Here is an 18547-nt window from a genome sequence, read left to right as displayed (position 1 = left end):
TTCGTAAGTTCGTTGGTATAAATAAATGTTTGTGTGTGTGTTTTGTGCGTGCATATTTGAGCATGGAATGTCATACCTGAAACTTTAATATTGTGGACGCAGAATTGCAGTGGAAGTATACGAAGTTAGTGGAATCGAGAGAAACAGAAAATATAAGATTTGAAAAGTGAATTGTACTTCTGCCGGCGGCCTGCCAAGCACATTTTGCTTGATATTAACGAATAAACAGAGGGACTTTCTGCGTCGTTTTAAACTATAGAGTGGCAAGTTCAATTTTTAACCAGATTCGCTAAATCTTTGTATATTTTACTGCGCTAATTCCAGCTGCAAGCTCTATTGTGTGTCTTCATTTTGATTAGTGAAAATTTTGTATACAGTGGAGTCCATTATTAATAAGGAGTTAAAGTCAATCAAATTAAATTAAAATTATGAAATTTAGTATTTAGTGTGCGCTCTTCAGTACACAATCAGTACACAATATAAAAAGTATATAGCTAATACAATCTTTTTTTTATCAAATCCTGAATATGGGTTATTAAAATATTTTCGAGAAGTGCAATCTTAAAAAATTGATCTCAACAATATTTTTAAATAATTGTTTGGTATTTGTTGGCCCTAAGTATTGGTTTTCGTACATGTAATGAATTTTTGTACCTTCGATAATTATTGAAGTTTTTTCAAATTATTATATGTTCATAGAGTAATGCTAGAGGCACAAAAAAGGTTACAAAAAATTGTCACAAAATGAAATGGCATGGGTGATGTGCCATAATAAAATAATTCAATTGGTGCTATTAATGTAACTGCAGTGGTCCATTTATATTTAACCAACAAATATGTGACATGTGGCATTTGTAATTATTTTAGTAACTCATTTGTAAATCCCAAGTTTTGATGATCACACAATATAGCGAGCCATATTATTATAGCTTGCTTTTAATATGTTCTGTTAATAACAGCCTGTCGTGCCGTATTGTAGTTCTAACTTAATTTTGCAGGTTGATAGATTTATCAGCATAACAGCTTGATAAAAACAAACTGAACAGAGTCTGAATAGAAGCTGTGTTAGATTTTATAGGACTTATATATTGTACATTCTCTGTTTAGTATATAATTTTAATAAACGTTTAAACTCATTTAAAATTAATAAAACGTTTTCTAAAATATAGGAAGAAGTTGAGAATGATTCAAAGTCTTATCTCTTGACAACTTCTACCTTATCCCTAAATTATAGGAGCTGCTTTCTAAATATTTTTCAACTCTGAAACTCCTCTAGTTTTGCATCTGATTTCTCTTTAACGTTCAGAATAACGTTCACAAGAACGTTAATGGAGAAATTCAGAATTATAGCTGTTATATCCTTTAATATATATATGGCTCATATGCTTTTCATATAAGCGATCAACTCACTTTGAAAAGCATTAATCTTTCTCTAAAATTCGAGCTTAAGTATTCACTCCTATTATATATTATTTAGAGAATACTTTTGAGTTGTAATCATTATTCTTGTAATAGATTATTGTGATTAGTCACTAAAACTAGCAAGGGTTCTTAGTGGTTAGAATGGGAAGAGCTAGGTAATTAGTTACATTGGTTCTCAAGTGCAAAGGTTTCAGGAACAAAGGAATTTAAGGAGAGGAAGCTCACGAATTCAGAGGTTCAAGAAACGGATTGCTTGGAGAAGTCAGTGGGAAGCTAGTTGCAAGTTGCTCAAGGTTAAGGGGATAACAGCAAGTTGTTTCAGTGACTGGGTAAAGGGAAGATATATTATTATTCTGTAATTATTTGTTTTTCAGTAATAATATATTCTCTTACCAAGTTGGTAAGGCACCAGGACGTAGACCATTAGATATAGGGGTCGAACCTGGCTAAAATCGCTTGTGTCTGATTTACTTTTTTGCACTCTACTGTTTTGCTTCTGCTCTCATAATTATAGCCTGCTATAATTGTAAAATAGTAAGCTGAAATATCCGGTAAAAATATAAAACTGACATTGGTAGCTATTTACACCTATTCACCCCCCCCCCCATAGGTGTTATTTCATTTGGTATCAGAGCTGCGTTTACTAACATTTCTTTATCAGGAAAGTATAGATCCTATGGCTGACCAATTTCAGGGAAAATCAGACTTTAGAGCTACTCTCCTCACCGGTTCGGACAATTATAATTGGTGGAAAGGACAAATGGAAGCTCATCTTTCCAGGGACCCTCTCATGTAAAGAGTTGTTGAAAGAGGTCCATATCAATTCTTTGATAAAGATGGCAAAGTCAAAGATGTTGATGAACTCACTTCCGACGAGCTAACAAAGATGGCTGCAAATGGAAAGGCGAGAAGCACTCTCATCAATGGTCTTAACCAATCTGAATATGACAAAGTGTCATCTCTTAAATCTGCAAAGGAGATATGGGAAGCTTTGGAAACTTATCATGAAGGCTCAAAGGGTCTAAGGAAACTCAAATTGGGCCAACTAATGAAAGAACTAGGTGGCTTCGGTTTGCAAAAGGGAGAAACAATCCGAGAAGCTCAAGCTAGGTTTCAAGTCATCATCAACAACTTAGGAAGATTTAGAAAGACGATTCCTCAATCAGAACTCAACATGAATATTCTCACTTCTGTTCCATTCGAATATCAAGCCAAATTAAAGCCTTGGAAGCTGCTCTCAATATTGATAATATGGATCATTTATCTATCTTTGCTGAGTTGGAGCAATTCGAGACAAAGATGAATGCCAAGAAAAATATTGTTCCAGTTGAAAAAATGAAGAATTTAGCTCTTGCTGCAGAAAAAAGCAAGCCAGAATAAGATGAGGAATCAGACGAAGATCTTGCACTTCTTTCCAAGAAGATTCAACGGATGATTAGCAAACATAATCAGCTAAAAAGGGAGAAAGGCGAGGATATGGCTAAATACTCCAGTAGCAGGAAGCCCTCCAAGGAATCAAAGGATCAAAATTACTTCAAATGTGGAAAGCCTGGTCATTTCAAGAAAGACTGCTATAAGCTAAAGTCAAAACAGCCTGCTGTTTCCAGAGACAAGAGGAAGAAATCCAAAGCAATTCTGACTTGGAGTGATGATGAAGAAGAATCTGACTCTAGTGATGACTCTGGCGAGAAAATGATCAATCTTGCACTTGTTGGCATGAAGGATGACATTGTTCGAGGACTCACGGATGAAGTTCTGGTAAAAAGTGAATCTGAGGATGACAACAGTGGAGACAAAACTCAGTTTAAGAGTCTCAAGTTGAAAAGAGGAGGAGGAGTAACTATTGGTGATGGTAAGACTCTCCCTATTCTAGGTAAAGGTAAAGTTGAAAACAACCTGCTGTTTAGCTGCTGTGGATGCTGATACAACCGTTTGGCATAGAAGATTGGGTCATGCTCACATGGATTTGCTTAAGAAGTTGTCAAGCAAGGAGCTAGTAAGGGGTCTGCCCAAGTTAAAGTGTGTCAAAACCGAGGTGTTTTCAGCATGTCATCTAGGCAAACAAATCTGAAGCACTCATACGGCTAAGCACATGGTATCAATAACTCAACCTCTAGAACTCTTACACTTAAACTTGTTTGGTCTCGAAGCTTATAAAAGTATAGGAGGTAAGCAATATTGTTTTGTTATTGTTGATGATTATTTTGGATATTCATGGGTTTTATTTCTTCGTACTAAAGATTGTGCATTTGAGGAATTTAAAAAGCTAATAAAACTTCTTGAGAACAAGTTGAAAACCAAGCTTATAGGTATAAGGAGTGATCATGGAGGTGAATTCCAAAAGGACTTCATTACATATTATGAAGAAAGAGGAATCACTCATCAATTCTCAGCACCAAGGACACCTCAACAAAATGGAGTCGTAGAGCTCAAAAACAGGTCACTTCAGGAAACAGCAAGGACGTTATTGCAAGAAAGCAAGCTGCCAAGAAGTTTCTAGGCAGAAGCAGTCAATACAGCCTGCTATGTTCTAAACAGGGTGATTATCAGGCCTATCTTGAACAAGACTCCATATGAGCTGTTGAGTAATAAGACTCCTAATATCGGGTACTTTAAAGTTTTTGGTTCTAAATGCTTTGTTCTTAAAAAGATTGATAGAGATGGTAAATTTGATGCTAAATCTTTTGAAGCTATCTTTCTTGGTTACTCTTCAACAAGTCGTACATAAAGATATTATAATTTAGATAAGCGTATTGTTGAAGAATCTATTGATATTGTGTTCAAAGAACCTAACAAAGATCTGTCAGGAGATGAGGAAGATGATGCAGGTACTGATCCATACTCTCAACCTCATCCAAGTGAGAAGAAGTCAGATGAAGCTGCTACTCCAGCATCTACGCAAGCTGAAACTCCATCTCCACAAACTGTCACTCCATCACAGCAAGCTGGAACATCATCTTAACCTACCGGAATGACATCACAACAAGGTGGATCTTCATCTCAGCAAGGTGGAACAGAATCTCAGCAAGCTGAACTCTCCTCTGCAGTGCAAAATCTCTCTGACATTCTATCTAAAATGAATCTTGATGGATCATATGTTCCAAAGGAAACAAAGAAGCGATATATCTATGATGGACAATGACCACCACCTACAAAGCGGATTCGAGCATCTCACGAAGAAATATCTCAACAAACAAAATTTGCCCAAGGTTACAAGGACCGTCAAGAACCATCCTCCCGAGTTGGTGATTGGTGATATTTATGAAAGAATGAAGACCAGAGAAGTAAAGGCAAATTTCTGTGCTTATGCTGCCTTTCTAGATCAAGAAGAACCGAAATCTGTCAAAGAAGCTCTTGAAGATGAAAATTGGATCATGGCTATGCAAGAAGAACTCAACCAATTCGAAAGATATGATGTTTAGGAATTGGTCAAGCATCCGGAGAATGCATCAGTTATTGGCACTAAATGGGAATTCAAGAATAATCTTGATGAAGAAGGTATTATCACTCGCAACAAGGCAAGACTTGTGGCTCAAGGATACAACCAGCAAGAAGGCATCGATTTTGATCAAACATATGCTCTGGTTGCTCGCTTGGAATCAATCAGAATGCTCTTGGCTTATGCATGCTACAAAAAGATCAAGCTGTTTCCAAATGGATGTCAAAAGCGCTTTCCTAAACGGCCTACTGGAAGAGGAAGTTTATGTAAAATAGCCTCCTGGCTTTGAACATGATCAATATCCAGACTACATCTACAAGTTAAAGAAAGCTCTTTACAGACTGAAACAAGCTCCTAGATCATGGTATAAAAGACTCAGTAAGTTCTTGATTAAGAATGGTTTTGTACGAGGTAAAATTGATCCTACTTTATTTACAAAATCTCTTAATGGTGAAATCTTAGTAGTCCAAATTTATGTTGATGATATTATCTTTGGTTCTACTAATGATTAACTTTGTGAGTGGTTTTCTAAGTGTATGCATAGCGAATTTGACATGAGCATGATGGGTGAGCTCAACTATTTCTTAGGTCTTCAAATCAAGCAAACTTTTGATGGTATCTATGTGTACCAAACAAAATATGTGAAAGAGTTGTTGAAGAGATTTGGATTTGAAAGTGTCAAGCCAAAATCAACTCCAATGCCTCAAAACAACAAGTTGTTTTCAGATCAATCAGGTAAAAGCGTCGATATAACACGATATCGAGGTATGATTGGATCTTTATTATATCTCACAGCCTCCTGATATCATGTACGCTTTCAAGCTAACTCTAAGGAGTCTCACTTATATGCTGTTAAAAGAATTTTTTGTTACTTAAAGTGGTACCATTAATCTTGTCTTATTCTATCCTATTTCGAATATATTTGATCTTGTGGGGTATAGTGATGCAGACTATGCAGGGTCACAAACGAATAGAAAAAGTACAAGTGGCGTTTGCAATTTTCTTGGTTCTAGCTTGGTATGTTGGAAAAGCAAGAAGCAAATATATGTGGCTCTCTCTACAACCGAAGGCGAATATCTAGCTACAGGGAGCTGTTGTTCTCAAATTCTATGGATGATGCAAACTCCCAAGGATTTTGGAATCAAATATGACAAAGTTCCAATTTATTGTGACAACACTAGCACAATAAATATCTTAGAAAATCCGGTTCTTCACTCTCACACAAAGCATGTCAATGTTCGACATCATTTCTTGCGAGACAATGCGGCTAAAGGTAAAATTAACCTTGTTCATATTCCTACAGAATATCAACTTGCTGATATATTTACCAAGCCTCTGCCCGAAGAACGATTTCTCATCATTTGCAGAGAATTGGGTATGCGTACTACTTAAATAGCAAGCTGGTATTGGTAAGTAGCATACTCTTTTTTATTTGACGTAAGATAGCAAGATATTTTTGTTTAAAATATTTCATCCTCTATGGTAGTTTACAGTACACCTAATTCTTTGTGCTATAATTATTATGTTATGCTTATCTGTGCACTTTGCTTAGTTGTTTAAAATTTGAATTTCGCCTATATTTATATAAATTTGTTAATGTGGATAGATTTGTTATGTGATTTTTTTCTTATCTCTCCTATTATTATGCTAAATTTGTTTAAATCGGGGATTAGTTTTTTAAAGTCATATTTATCCCGAAATAATCTCTCCACATTCCTAAGGCGTTGTTTGGCTGAGTGTTGGCATTCGGGTTTTTGGGAATACATATCGCACTCTCCTCTTAAGCCAAGGACATCAATTTGGGGTTTCATCTAAAAAGCCATTCTCTTCGTCGCTCTACTTACTCTCTCAATTAGGGTTCCCAAAATGGCCAACACCCGTGGTCAAAAGACACCGGCGTCCACATCGAAGAAACGTTCTCGTACTATTCCGACTGAGACGGTTGATCTCGAACCTAACCTCGATGATCAAGAGTCCTCCCATCCCTCCGATGATGTGATTTCCAGCGACGGTGATGACTCTGTCGTACCTATCCCCAAGAAGCTTCATCAATCTATCAAGTTCATCAATCGGGGACAGGAGACTCGCTATCAAAGCTACAACCTCGGTCATCGTGGCATCATTTACAGTAAGTCTGTTATCGGCTCTGAATTTACTGAATGTGGGTTTGTGAAGATATTTGAATCTATGGGCATGCTTCCCTTGATTAATTTGCCTGATGTTTGCTATCCGCCTTTGGTACAAGAATTCTATGGTAATCTGTTATTTCTAGAGAACTAACAATGAGATTTAAAGAAGGGGGGTTGAATGTAAATCTCAAAACTTTTTCAAGTTTTGAGCAGTTTATAAAGACTGTGTGTTCAAGATGAACAAGTGTGTGAATTGCTTTAAGCTGATACAGACAGATATATATTCAAACACAAATGTAAAGAACACAATAAACCTTTAAAAACTTTTCTGGTGGATTTGTTGTTCCACCAGAGATGGTATTTCAGAAATTCTGTGATCTAAGAATTTGATCACAGCTGCATCCTAGTACAAACTAGATAATTCTCTCAAGATTTTTCTAAACAGCTCTGGAAAATTCTTATCTAATTACTAGCTACTACTTGGTTTATATATTACAAGTTTACAAGTGAAAACAAGGATATATAAAATAATAAAGTAAGATCTCCACTTGTTTCTTCTCCAGTTCACTCCAGTACTTTGTTGACTTAATGTCTCTTTATACTAGAGTAGAACGGCTGCTTTTTCTGATGTTCCTGAAATTAGGCTGCCACATTTCAGTTATCTCTGTTCACCCACGTGCCTCTGTTTGTAGGTACAACTACCACTTATCAACGGTTAATCAACAGAACATCCGTTGAAGCTTTCATCCGTTGATGCACTTATCCGTTGAAGGATGTTATCCGTTGAAGCTTTAGAGACATCCGTTGAAGCTTAGCTTCTCATCCGTTGAAGGTCTTTAAGTCATCCGTTGATACCACTTCATTTATACAAAATTACAAGGCATGAAATATTTACAATTGGCCTTCCTATCTGCATATCTTCTAGTAGTCAACATGACTCATAGTTTCTCTCAACTTCTAAGAATTACATCTTAAATACAGAGACTGAAATATGCTACAACACTAGACTTATTTCTAAGTAAAGCTACACCATCAACGGATAGTCAAAGTGGTCTTATCCGTTGAGGCTACAGACACTGAATTTCTACTTAAGTGTTTTGTTAAACATATCATCAAACTAATGCACATATATTCCTAACAATTTCCCCCTATTTATGTCTATAAGAATTGTAGGCATAAATTCAGGGTTAACTTGATGATAACAAAACACTTAACAGATATATGAATTGAAACTAAGTAGAAATTTGAAAATGCTGCAAAAATGTATGTACTAGGAGGAAATTGAAGATTTACAGTATTTCCAAGGATACTCCTTTAGCCTGAGTAAATCATCTTTTTCTTCTTTGTTCCCTGGTTTTCTTTCCTAGCCCTTTGTCATTTTCCTCAATTTGGAGTTGGAGTTGTCTGAAGAATTCAGCTTCATCTTCAACACTGATATCCAACTTAGATTGCATTTCCTTGAGAGTTTCATTGCTGGAAATCTTGAGTTGGTCTTCAAGTCTGAAAAATCTTCTGACTCCTTTATCATCTCTAAATTCCATCAACCAATGAGGTGATTTGTGAATTGTAATTCCCCTTTCTTGAATGAGTAAAGTCCTGGGTAAAGCATTGGGCTCCCTCCAAGTTTTCCTTATATTGGCAATCTTGTTGAGAATTTCAGTCTTGGCAGTTCTGGTAAAGCCAGAATCCTTTTGTATAGCTGAAAAGACTCTAATCAAGGTAGAGTAGCCTTCATTCAGAATCCTGTGGAGAGGCCATGTTCTTTCCCCAGCTCCTTTGTATCTGAACACTAATCTCTCTGGTAGCTGTCTGTAAGCAGCTATTCCTCTTACATCCTCCAGCTCATCCAGATAGAGTTCAATGTCTGAAATTTCTTTTATGTCACAGATGTGAACATAATCATCTTTAGTAATGGATGGCTTAGGCTTAGGCTTTTGTTTTTGAGTGAATTTCTTAGAGGTTATGGGAGGTGTAGATTTGGGTTTTCTTTTCTGTTTCTTTGGTAGTGGAAGAGTGGTTAGAAAGGTAGGCAATTTGATGGTGTCCCAATCAATAGGTTCCTCTTTTGGAATGATTGGTTCACCATGGATGTTTATAGTGGGATTAGCAACAAGAGGTTCAGGTATGGAAGGTAGTGGTTTAGATATAGATTTGGTTACTTCAGTATTATCTTCACTCCTTCTATGTGCCTTGGCCTTTCTTCTGTTTCCCTTCTGCCATTCCTCTCTTTCTTCCATACTCTCACCAAATATACTCCCAAAAACCTCATCTAGGTTTGCAATCTTGTCTTCACCCCTGACTTCAATTCCTTTCTCTTCTTCAACTTGACTTGACTTTAGCTGTTGTTCAAGCTTTGCTTGTGCTCTTTTGTCAGCCTTTAGTTGCTTGACTTCTTCCTTCTTGGCTATTGAGAATTTGGGATGTCCTTGCATCACACATATGCTCTTTCCCTCTCTAGAGATAATAGCCCTATTTCTCCTTACAGTCTCATCCATGGTCTCTTTGAGATAAGCAATACTCCTACCTAAAAGCTTGTTCTCATCAGCTTTTGGAGGAGGAAAGTCCACTTCTTTTAAAGGATTCTTTGTAGAGTCCTTATTGGATCTTTTATTGGGCTTGAGAATTATAGCTTGTAGTTCTTTGGAAGAAGCTTCTCCATCCTTATGTCTCCCTACTGGCTTGAGCTCCATGTTGATTGGTTCAATCTTTGTGCTATATTTCACAGATGTTGATTTATCTTGTGTAGAGCCAAACAACAGTTGCAACCTTTCATCAATTCTCCTCCTTTGCTCTTTCACTTGAATTTCAGCTGCTGCTAGCTGAATCAAATCAATTCCATCAGGCTTTTCTTTGATTTGAATGATTGGAGAAGTAGTGATGGCAGGAACTAGCACTTTAGATATTTTGATTTTTGTAGATGGCTCTCCTTCCCCTTCCCTTTTACTCTCCCCCTTTTTGTTATCATCAAGGAGAGGGGTCAAGCCTTGTGCTTTTGCCAGCTGCATTAGGAGACTGGTTTAAGATTGTTGGTTGTGAAGAATGGTGGCCACAGAATCTTCAATAACTTGAACTCTGTCTTCCAACTTGGCCAGCCTTTTCTCAGTAACTGATTCCTTTTTCAATCTCAAAACCAAGTCCTGCAATGTACCATAGGGCATGACTGAATCCAATTTTTCAGAACTGTAGGATTTCAAGTCAGCAATATCCTTCCTGAGATCATCCATACTCAGATTCTGCTTTACTTGCTGCAACTTCATGAGATGCAGTGAGTCCAGGTGAGCTTGAAGGATAGCCTTGATACTTGCATGTGAAGTGTTCTGAATGGCCTGTTGAATAGTGTTGATTTGTTTGACTAAGGAGATATTGAATTCCCCTGATCTATACTCCTTTGTCAAAGCCCATTCAGGTAGATTTGGAATTGAACTAGGGCCTTCATCTCCCCCTAAGTTCATGCTTCCATCAAAAGAAACAGAGTCATCATCATCAGAATTTACTCCAAATTCCTCAGATGGCTCACCAGCTGTAGAAGGCATCTTGTTAATAGCAGCTTTATCCCTTTGAAGAGATTCTGTTGTGTGTACTAGATGTAGTGTCTTTTCTGCCTCCTCATTGCCCTGAGCAGCCAACATTTGATAGGCTGACACAGGATGAGTAAAAGTGTCAGCATCCAAGGAAATGTTATCAATTACAGCTTTGTAATGTTGCTGAAATTGTCTTTCCTTTTCAGCATCATCCACAATCATTGACTCACTAGCAATGGCTGGTTCCTCCCTTATATCTACTGTACCTGCCTTTCTCTCTTTTTCTCTATTTTCTTGCATCAGGGGCTCCCCCTGGCTCACACAACTCACTCCCTCACCTTCACCTACTAAGGTGGTACTCCTCTCACTTACTTTTGCCATGCTGGAAGAAATAGCATGCATTTTTGAGCTCTCAATCTCTCCTTTTGCCTGGGAGCAACCCAGCCTCTCACTCAAATTTTCACTCCCTTCCCTCAATCCTAAGAGTGATTGCACAGTATTCATGTCTTCTACACTTGGAATTGATTCAGTTATGTGTGGAGAGACTATCAACGGATGTGGAATATCCGTTGAAGGTGAAACTGATGTTATCAACGGATAACTGCTGTTAAGCTTATCCGTTGAAGAGCAACCACTTGTCAACGGATGAGTGATATCCGTTGAAGAAGGAAAAGAAGTTGAAATTGAAAGTGATATAACTGTTGAATCTGTGTAGATTGATTTGAGATGTGGTGACACAGATCCTTCAATTATATCTGAAAGAATTTGCGGATGATCCAACAAATCATCTAAGAGATGATGATCACCTGTATTTGAGTGGGGCTCCTCCCTGAGTTGTAAAGAGGGAGAATTAGGAATTGATGGGAATAACATATCCACATCCAGAGATGGTGATGAAGTGTTTGGTGATTGATTTGTGATTATTGTGAGAGAATGGGGCTGTGACTCCACATTTATTGGAGCCACATCAAACTGAGTTTGAGAAGGCATAGATACAGATGGATGTATCTGTGCAGTGTGTGCACCCTGTGTAGAAGATTGGGTTCTAGCCTTCTTTCTTCTAATAAAAGCTTTTGTTGGTGAGTGTTTGGCTTCAGTGTCCCTCCCTCGTTTGTTCTGTGTTCCTGGTTGGGAACTATTTTCAATAGTAACATCCTTTTGGGAGGATGCAACTAGGGATGTGCTAGATACCTTTTCAACCACCACAGCTTTTTGAGAAACTGTGGCTTGGCTAGCTTGGGAAGCACTTAACTCTCCTTCCTTATTCTGGGGGTTTCTTTGATGTTCACCCCTCCCCTCACCACTCACACCCTATTCACTCCCCTCAGGGTTAATGGTTGGTGTTACAACTGTTGTCTTTTGAGAAACAACAGAGGTGGTTTTCTTTGTCTTTGATTTTGAAAGTTTAGTTTTGGTGACCTTGGTAGAAATCTGTTGGGGCATTGTCACAGATTTCATGGCCACACTAGAAGATAAAGAAATAGAGGGGTTGGAAGAAGTAGGAGTTGTAGAAGCAATTACCTCACCTACCTGAGGTGCATTCATGATTGGTAAATATACCAATGGCACACTGCTGTTGAGATCCATTCTCAATAAATCTGCAAGAACTCTTTTCTCTTGTGCCCAGCACTTGAGTTTATTATTCTCATTGATTATGACCAAACCTTCAGCAACATGGTTAGCCAATAACATAAAGAATCTAGCATAATAGATGTTATTAGGTCTATTAGCTTTGTTACCTAATCTAGTACCCAATTCTAGCATCACATAGTTGCTGAGGTTAAAATACCTATCAGAAACAAGCATATAGAGCATATTAACAAGAGATGAAGTTATGGCATCAAAATTACTAATTTTCCTAGAGAAAACCTTTATAAAGGCATCCCCAAGAAAACTCCATTCTTTCCTAAGGCCTTTTCTTCTAATACTCCCTAAACTAGCAGAGTTAAGAGAATAACCTATGGAATCTAACATGCTGGATACATCATTATCAGTGTGTGGGGTCATGGCATTGTTCTCATGTAATTTAAAACATGCTTGTAAATCATCACAGTTAATACAGTGATTTTTACCTTTGAGAGTGAAGGAGATAGTCATATCTATGGAGTTGAACTCAGCAGTTGTCCAAATCTCCTCAACTACTTCACAGTAAATCGTTGGGGCTTCCAGCATTGCATAGCTAAGTTTACAGTTTTTGATGAAGTCCATCATTTTGTGATAGTCTGAATGGGCTTCATTCTTTTCTACCAAAGCTATGAAATTGTTCTTCTCATAGATGAACCCAGATTGAGACATAATTTTCACGACTGGTGCCATTGTTGTGAGTAGAAATTGCAGAGAATAACATGAAGGTTTTGCAGAGAGAAAATGGTAAATGCTTGAAATTTTAAGAAAGCGTAAAGTAAAAATGAAAAATCATAAGGGCTTATATGCTTTCAAAAAAAAAAAAAATTAGTAAAAGATTAATCAATAAGTATATGTTAGTGAATTTCAGCCGTTTAAGAATAAACTGTAAGTATTCTAACAACTACCTTTAAAACCAATACATACAGATGTATGTATGAGTATCAACGGTTAAGAAAATAGAATCAACGGCTGTGAAACACCTGAATCGACTGATGTGACATTTCAACGGATAAGGCAAATTGTCATCCGTTGAAAGGTACTTCAGTTTTATCCGTTGACGGATAAAAATTCCAGAAATGTATTTGTCTTTCAACGGATAATGAATATCCGTTGATAGAGCAATTTTGACTTTCAACGGATAGGAAACATCCGTTGATGGTATAAACTTTGTTAAAAGTCAAATTTGTTCTAGCAACTAATATATTTCAGGCTTCAATTCAAATTGCAATAAGGACATGAATTTTAAGAGTAATTAAGCATACCTAGCTCACTTACTAATCTTGTGAATGTTGATTCATCAAGTGGCTTGGTAAATATGTCTGCAATTTGTTGTTCACTTGGAACAAAATGTAGTTCCACTGTACCATTCATGACATGCTCCCTAATGAAGTGGTACTTGATATCAATGTGCTTGGTTCTTGAGTGCTGTACAGGATTCTCTGTTATGGCTATGGCACTTGTGTTGTCACAAAAGATAGGAATTCTATCAACATGAAGTCCATAGTCAAGGAGTTGATTTCTCATCCATAACACTTGAGAGCAGCAACTTCCAGCAGCAATGTATTCAGCCTCAGCTGTAGAAGTAGAGACTGAATTTTGCTTTTTGCTAAACCATGATACAAGCTTGTTTCCCAGGAATTGGCAGGAGCCTGTTGTACTTTTCCTGTCTATTTTGCAACCTGCATAGTCTGCATCTGAATAACCAATTAGATCAAAGCCAGATTCTCTAGGATACCAAATACCTAAATTTGGTGTACCCTTGAGATATCTGAAAATCCTTTTGATAGCTATTAAGTGAGACTCCCTAGGATCAGCTTGAAATCTAGCACACAGACATGTAGCAAACATTATATCTGGTCTGCTAGCAGTTAAATATAAAAGTGAACCAACCATGCCTCTATAACTTGTAATGTCCACAGACCTTTCAGTCTTATTTAATTCAAGTTTGGTGGCAGTGGCCATCGGAGTTTTTGCAGATGAACATTCCATTAAGTCAAACTTCTTTAAAAAATCATGAATATATTTAGTTTGACTAATGAAAATTCCATTACTAACTTGTTTAATTTGTAAACCAAGAAAATAGGTTAGTTCTCCCATAAGGCTCATTTCATAATTACTTTGCATTAGCTTAGCAAACTTTTTACAAAGTTTATCATCTTTAGAACCAAATATTATGTCGTCTACATAAATTTGAACAAGTATACTAGAGCCATTAACATTCCTAAAGAAGAGAGTTTTATCAACAGTACCTCTAGTGAAGTGATTCTCCAAAAGAAATTTTGATAAGGTTTCATACCAGGCTCTAGGTGCTTGCTTCAGTCCATAGAGTGCTTTCAACAGATAATATACATAGTCTGGAAAATTTGGATCTTCAAATCCTGGAGGTTGACTTACATAGACTTCTTCCTCTAATTTCCCATTTAGAAATGCACTCTTGACATCCATTTGATAGACTTTGAAATTGGCATGAGCTGCATAGGCTAGAAAAATTCTGATGGCTTCAAGTCTTGCAACAGGAGCATATGTCTCATCAAAATCTATTCCCTCTTGCTGAGAATAGCCTTTAGCAACCAATCTGGCTTTATTCCTTATGATAATGCCATTTTCATCCATCTTGTTTCTGAATACCCATTTTGTGTCAATAGGACTCTTGTTCTTTGGTTTGGGTACCAGCTTCCAAACTTGGTTTCTCTCAAATTGGTTTAGCTCTTCCTGCATAGCTAATATCCAATCTGGATCCAATAAGGCTTCTTCCACTTTCTTAGGTTCCTCCTGAGATAGAAAACTACTATACAGACATTCATCTTGAGTAGTTCTTCTTGTTTGCACTTTAGATGATGCATCACCAATGATCAGTTCAAAGGGATGATTCTTGGTCCATTTCCTTTGAAGTGGAAGATGTGCTCTAGATGAGGTGGCCTCAGTATTGTCATGATGTGAGACAGAGTGTTGACTAGTTGAAACTCCCCCTGAGTTGTTGGTCCTTTGCAGGGAACTTGGAGTTCTATCAACTGATGATGTATATCGATTATCCGTTGATAAACTATGATCAACGGATGCTTCATTTAGTACTTCAACGGATGATACACCATGTCTTTCAACGGATACTGCATTGCCTCTATCAACGGATGCAGAATTCTGACTTTCAACGGATGCAGTATTTTGTGCATTATCCAAGGGCATGTTTTGAATCCCTTTTAAAGTGTTATCTCCATCAGTCTCCTCTTCACTATCATCACAATATATCTCAATGTTGTCAAATTTGAGTCTCTCATATTGTCCCTCATCTGTTAGTCCATCAATCTTTTTATCATCAAACACAACATGCACAGATTCCATAACAATGTTGGTTCTTAGATTGTAGACCCTATAAGATTTTCCAGCTGAATAACCAACAAATATCCCTTCATCAGCCTTTGCATCAAACTTCCCTTTATGGTCAGATTGATTCCTTAGTATAAAGCATTTACATCCAAAGACATGAAGAAAGTTTAGAGTTGGTTTTCTTCTCTTGAACAACTGATAAGGAGTCATGCCTTTAGCTTGATTGATCAAAGAGATATTTTGAGTGAAACAGGCACAATTAACAGCTTCAGCCCAGAAATATGTTGGTAACTTTGATTCTTCAAGCATTGTTCTGGCAGCCTCAATTAAAGATCTGTTCTTTCTTTCAACTACCCCATTTTGCTGAGGTGTTCTTGGAGCTGAGAACTCATGCATGATTCTATTTTCTTCACAGAACAGCCTCATTGATAAATTCTTGAACTCAGTTCCATTGTCACTCCTGATATTCCTAACCTTCAGGTCAGGATGATTATTGACTTGCCTGATGTGATTGATAATGATTTCACTTGCTTCATTCTTTGATCCAAGAAAATAGACCCATGAAAACTTTGAGAAATCATCTACAATCACTAAGCAATATCTTTTTCTTGCAATTGACAATACATTGACTGGTCCAAACAAATCCATATGTAGCAGCTGTAATGGTTCATCAATTGTTGTTTCAAGCTTCTTTTTGAATGATGCTTTCCTTTGTTTGCCTTTCTGACAAGCATCACACAAACCATCCCTTGAGAATTCAACAAGAGAAATTCCTCTTACTAGGTCCTTTTTGACTAGATCATTCATTGTCTTGAAATTCAAATGGGATAGCTTCTTGTGCCATAGCCAACTCTCAATTGAACTTGCTTTGCTGAAGAGACAAGTAATAGATTCTGCATTTGCAGAGTTGAAGTCAGCTAAGTACACATTTCCTTTTCTAACTCCAGTTAGAACCACTTTGTTGTCTTTCTTACTAGTGACAACACAGGCTTCAGAATTGAAGGAAACTGTATTCCCTTTATCACATAGTTGACTGATGCTCAGTAAGTTATGTTTGAGACCATCAACTAATGCAACTTCATCAATGATGACATTCCTTGTTGAAATCAAGCCATATCCCATAGTAAACCCTTTGCTGTCATCTCCAAAGGTTATGCTAGGGCCAGCTCTTTCCTTAAACTCTGTGAGCAGGGAGAAATCTCCTGTCATGTGTCTTGAACAGCCACTGTCCAAGTACCATAGATTTCTTCTATTTCCCTGCACATCATAAAATCAATCAATTTGATTTTGGTACCCAAGTTTCCTTGGGTCCATTCTTGTTAGCCTTTCTCCTATACTTCATTCCTCCTGCATCTCTAGACTTAGGTGACTTTGAGTCAACCTTGGTCTTGGATGTAGTTGGTTGAGGTGTAGGGTTAGTCACAGAATCATTTAGCACATTTGGAATATTATAAGGCATGGATTGTGCATACATGTTATTCCACATAGGCATATTGTATGGCATTTGAGGCATACTAAATGCAGCAAGATAAGGATTGTTAAAATATGGCATGTTTGCAAAATGTGCATAAGGATTCTGTTGAGACATAGTAGGCATAGCATGTAGAGATGATGCAGACATGTTAGGCATGGAAGAGGGTACAGTTATGGGGGTTTTCTTAATAGATTTGCAATTAGCAGATAGATGATTAACACTACTACAATGCACACAGCTTTTTCTAGGAGCATACCTATCAGGTGTGTAATTGTTATGTTTGTTAACACCTACCTTCCCATTTCTGTTAGATTTTCTTTTAGTTTCCTTTTTATCCTCAACCATCTTGAGCCTATTATTTAACTGTTCTAAGGTCATGTGCCCTATATTCACCTTACTGACATCTTTGGATGTGCTTGCTTCTTCTTTAACAAAGTTCTTGGAAGTTGAACCAAACTTTTTGTTGAGTTTCTTTAGATTTTCACTATTAGAAACATCTGCCTGTTTTAATTGAGGAACCTTCAACGGATGCTCATTTTCTTCCTTCAACGGATAACCTTCATCATCCGTTGATTCCACATCCGTTGACAGCCCATCAATTAATTCCAGTTTCTTTTTGTTTTTATCCCAGGCAGTTTCACAGAATGATTCAATTCCTTGGACCTTGGCAATTTGAGCACTAACATCCCTAGATGTTTTCCAGGCTTTAATCACCTCTTGCTCTCTCTTTAATTGATTAGAAAGTATTTCTACTTTCTTAATAGATTCAGCTAGTTCATTCTCAACAGATATACAATGCAGCTTAGTTTTCTCTAGGTCAATCAACTTATCTTCTAACATAGCATTTCTATTACTTAAAAACAGATTGTTCTCTTTAATCCTACTACTTTCTTTAGCAAGAGATTTAAGAGACACACGCAAATGATACAATTCAGTAGACATGTCATTAAAAGCATCATTGCACTCTTCTTTAGTAAGTTGTGTTACATCAGTAGTGATTACCTGAGTTGTTACCTGATTGCTTGATGAACTAACTTCATTTTCCTCAGAATCAGCCATGAGAGCTAAGTTGACATACTCCACATCTTCATTCTCTTCCTCTCCATCAGCTGCCCAATCTTTTTCTTGAGTAATGAAAGCCCTTTCCTTTTGCTTGAGCAGATCAAAATATTTCTTCTTGTAATCTACTTGGTCAAATTTCTTCTTTTCAGAAGTTGGCTTTCTACACTCACTTGCAAAGTGTCCACTTATACCACAATTGAAACACTTGAACTTTGATTTGTCCACCATGTTCTTATGAGGTTTAGTGGCTCTAGTGTTTTTCTTAAACTTCATCTTTGCAAATCTCCTGGACAGAAATGCAAGATGCTCATCAATACTATCAGAGTCATCTTGACTGGAGTTGTCTTCATTCTCAGCAACTTGCTCTTTTCCTTTGCTTGATTCCTGATATCTTGTACCATCTTTGGAGTTTGATGTAGATCTCACAGTTTCTTGTCTGCATTCCCTCTCATTTTCAGCTACCAATGCAACTGAACTTCCTTTCTTTCTCCCCTTCTCCAATACCTCATCCTGTTCCAACTCTAGTTCATAAGTCTTCAAGATTCCATAT

Source organism: Apium graveolens, chromosome 4, assembly GCF_009905375.1.
Source record: "Apium graveolens cultivar Ventura chromosome 4, ASM990537v1, whole genome shotgun sequence".
In the NCBI taxonomy this organism is placed as follows: Eukaryota; Viridiplantae; Streptophyta; class Magnoliopsida; order Apiales; family Apiaceae; genus Apium; species Apium graveolens.
The sequence above is the reverse complement of the archived record's forward strand: the minus strand, read 5'-3'. Positions refer to the sequence as shown.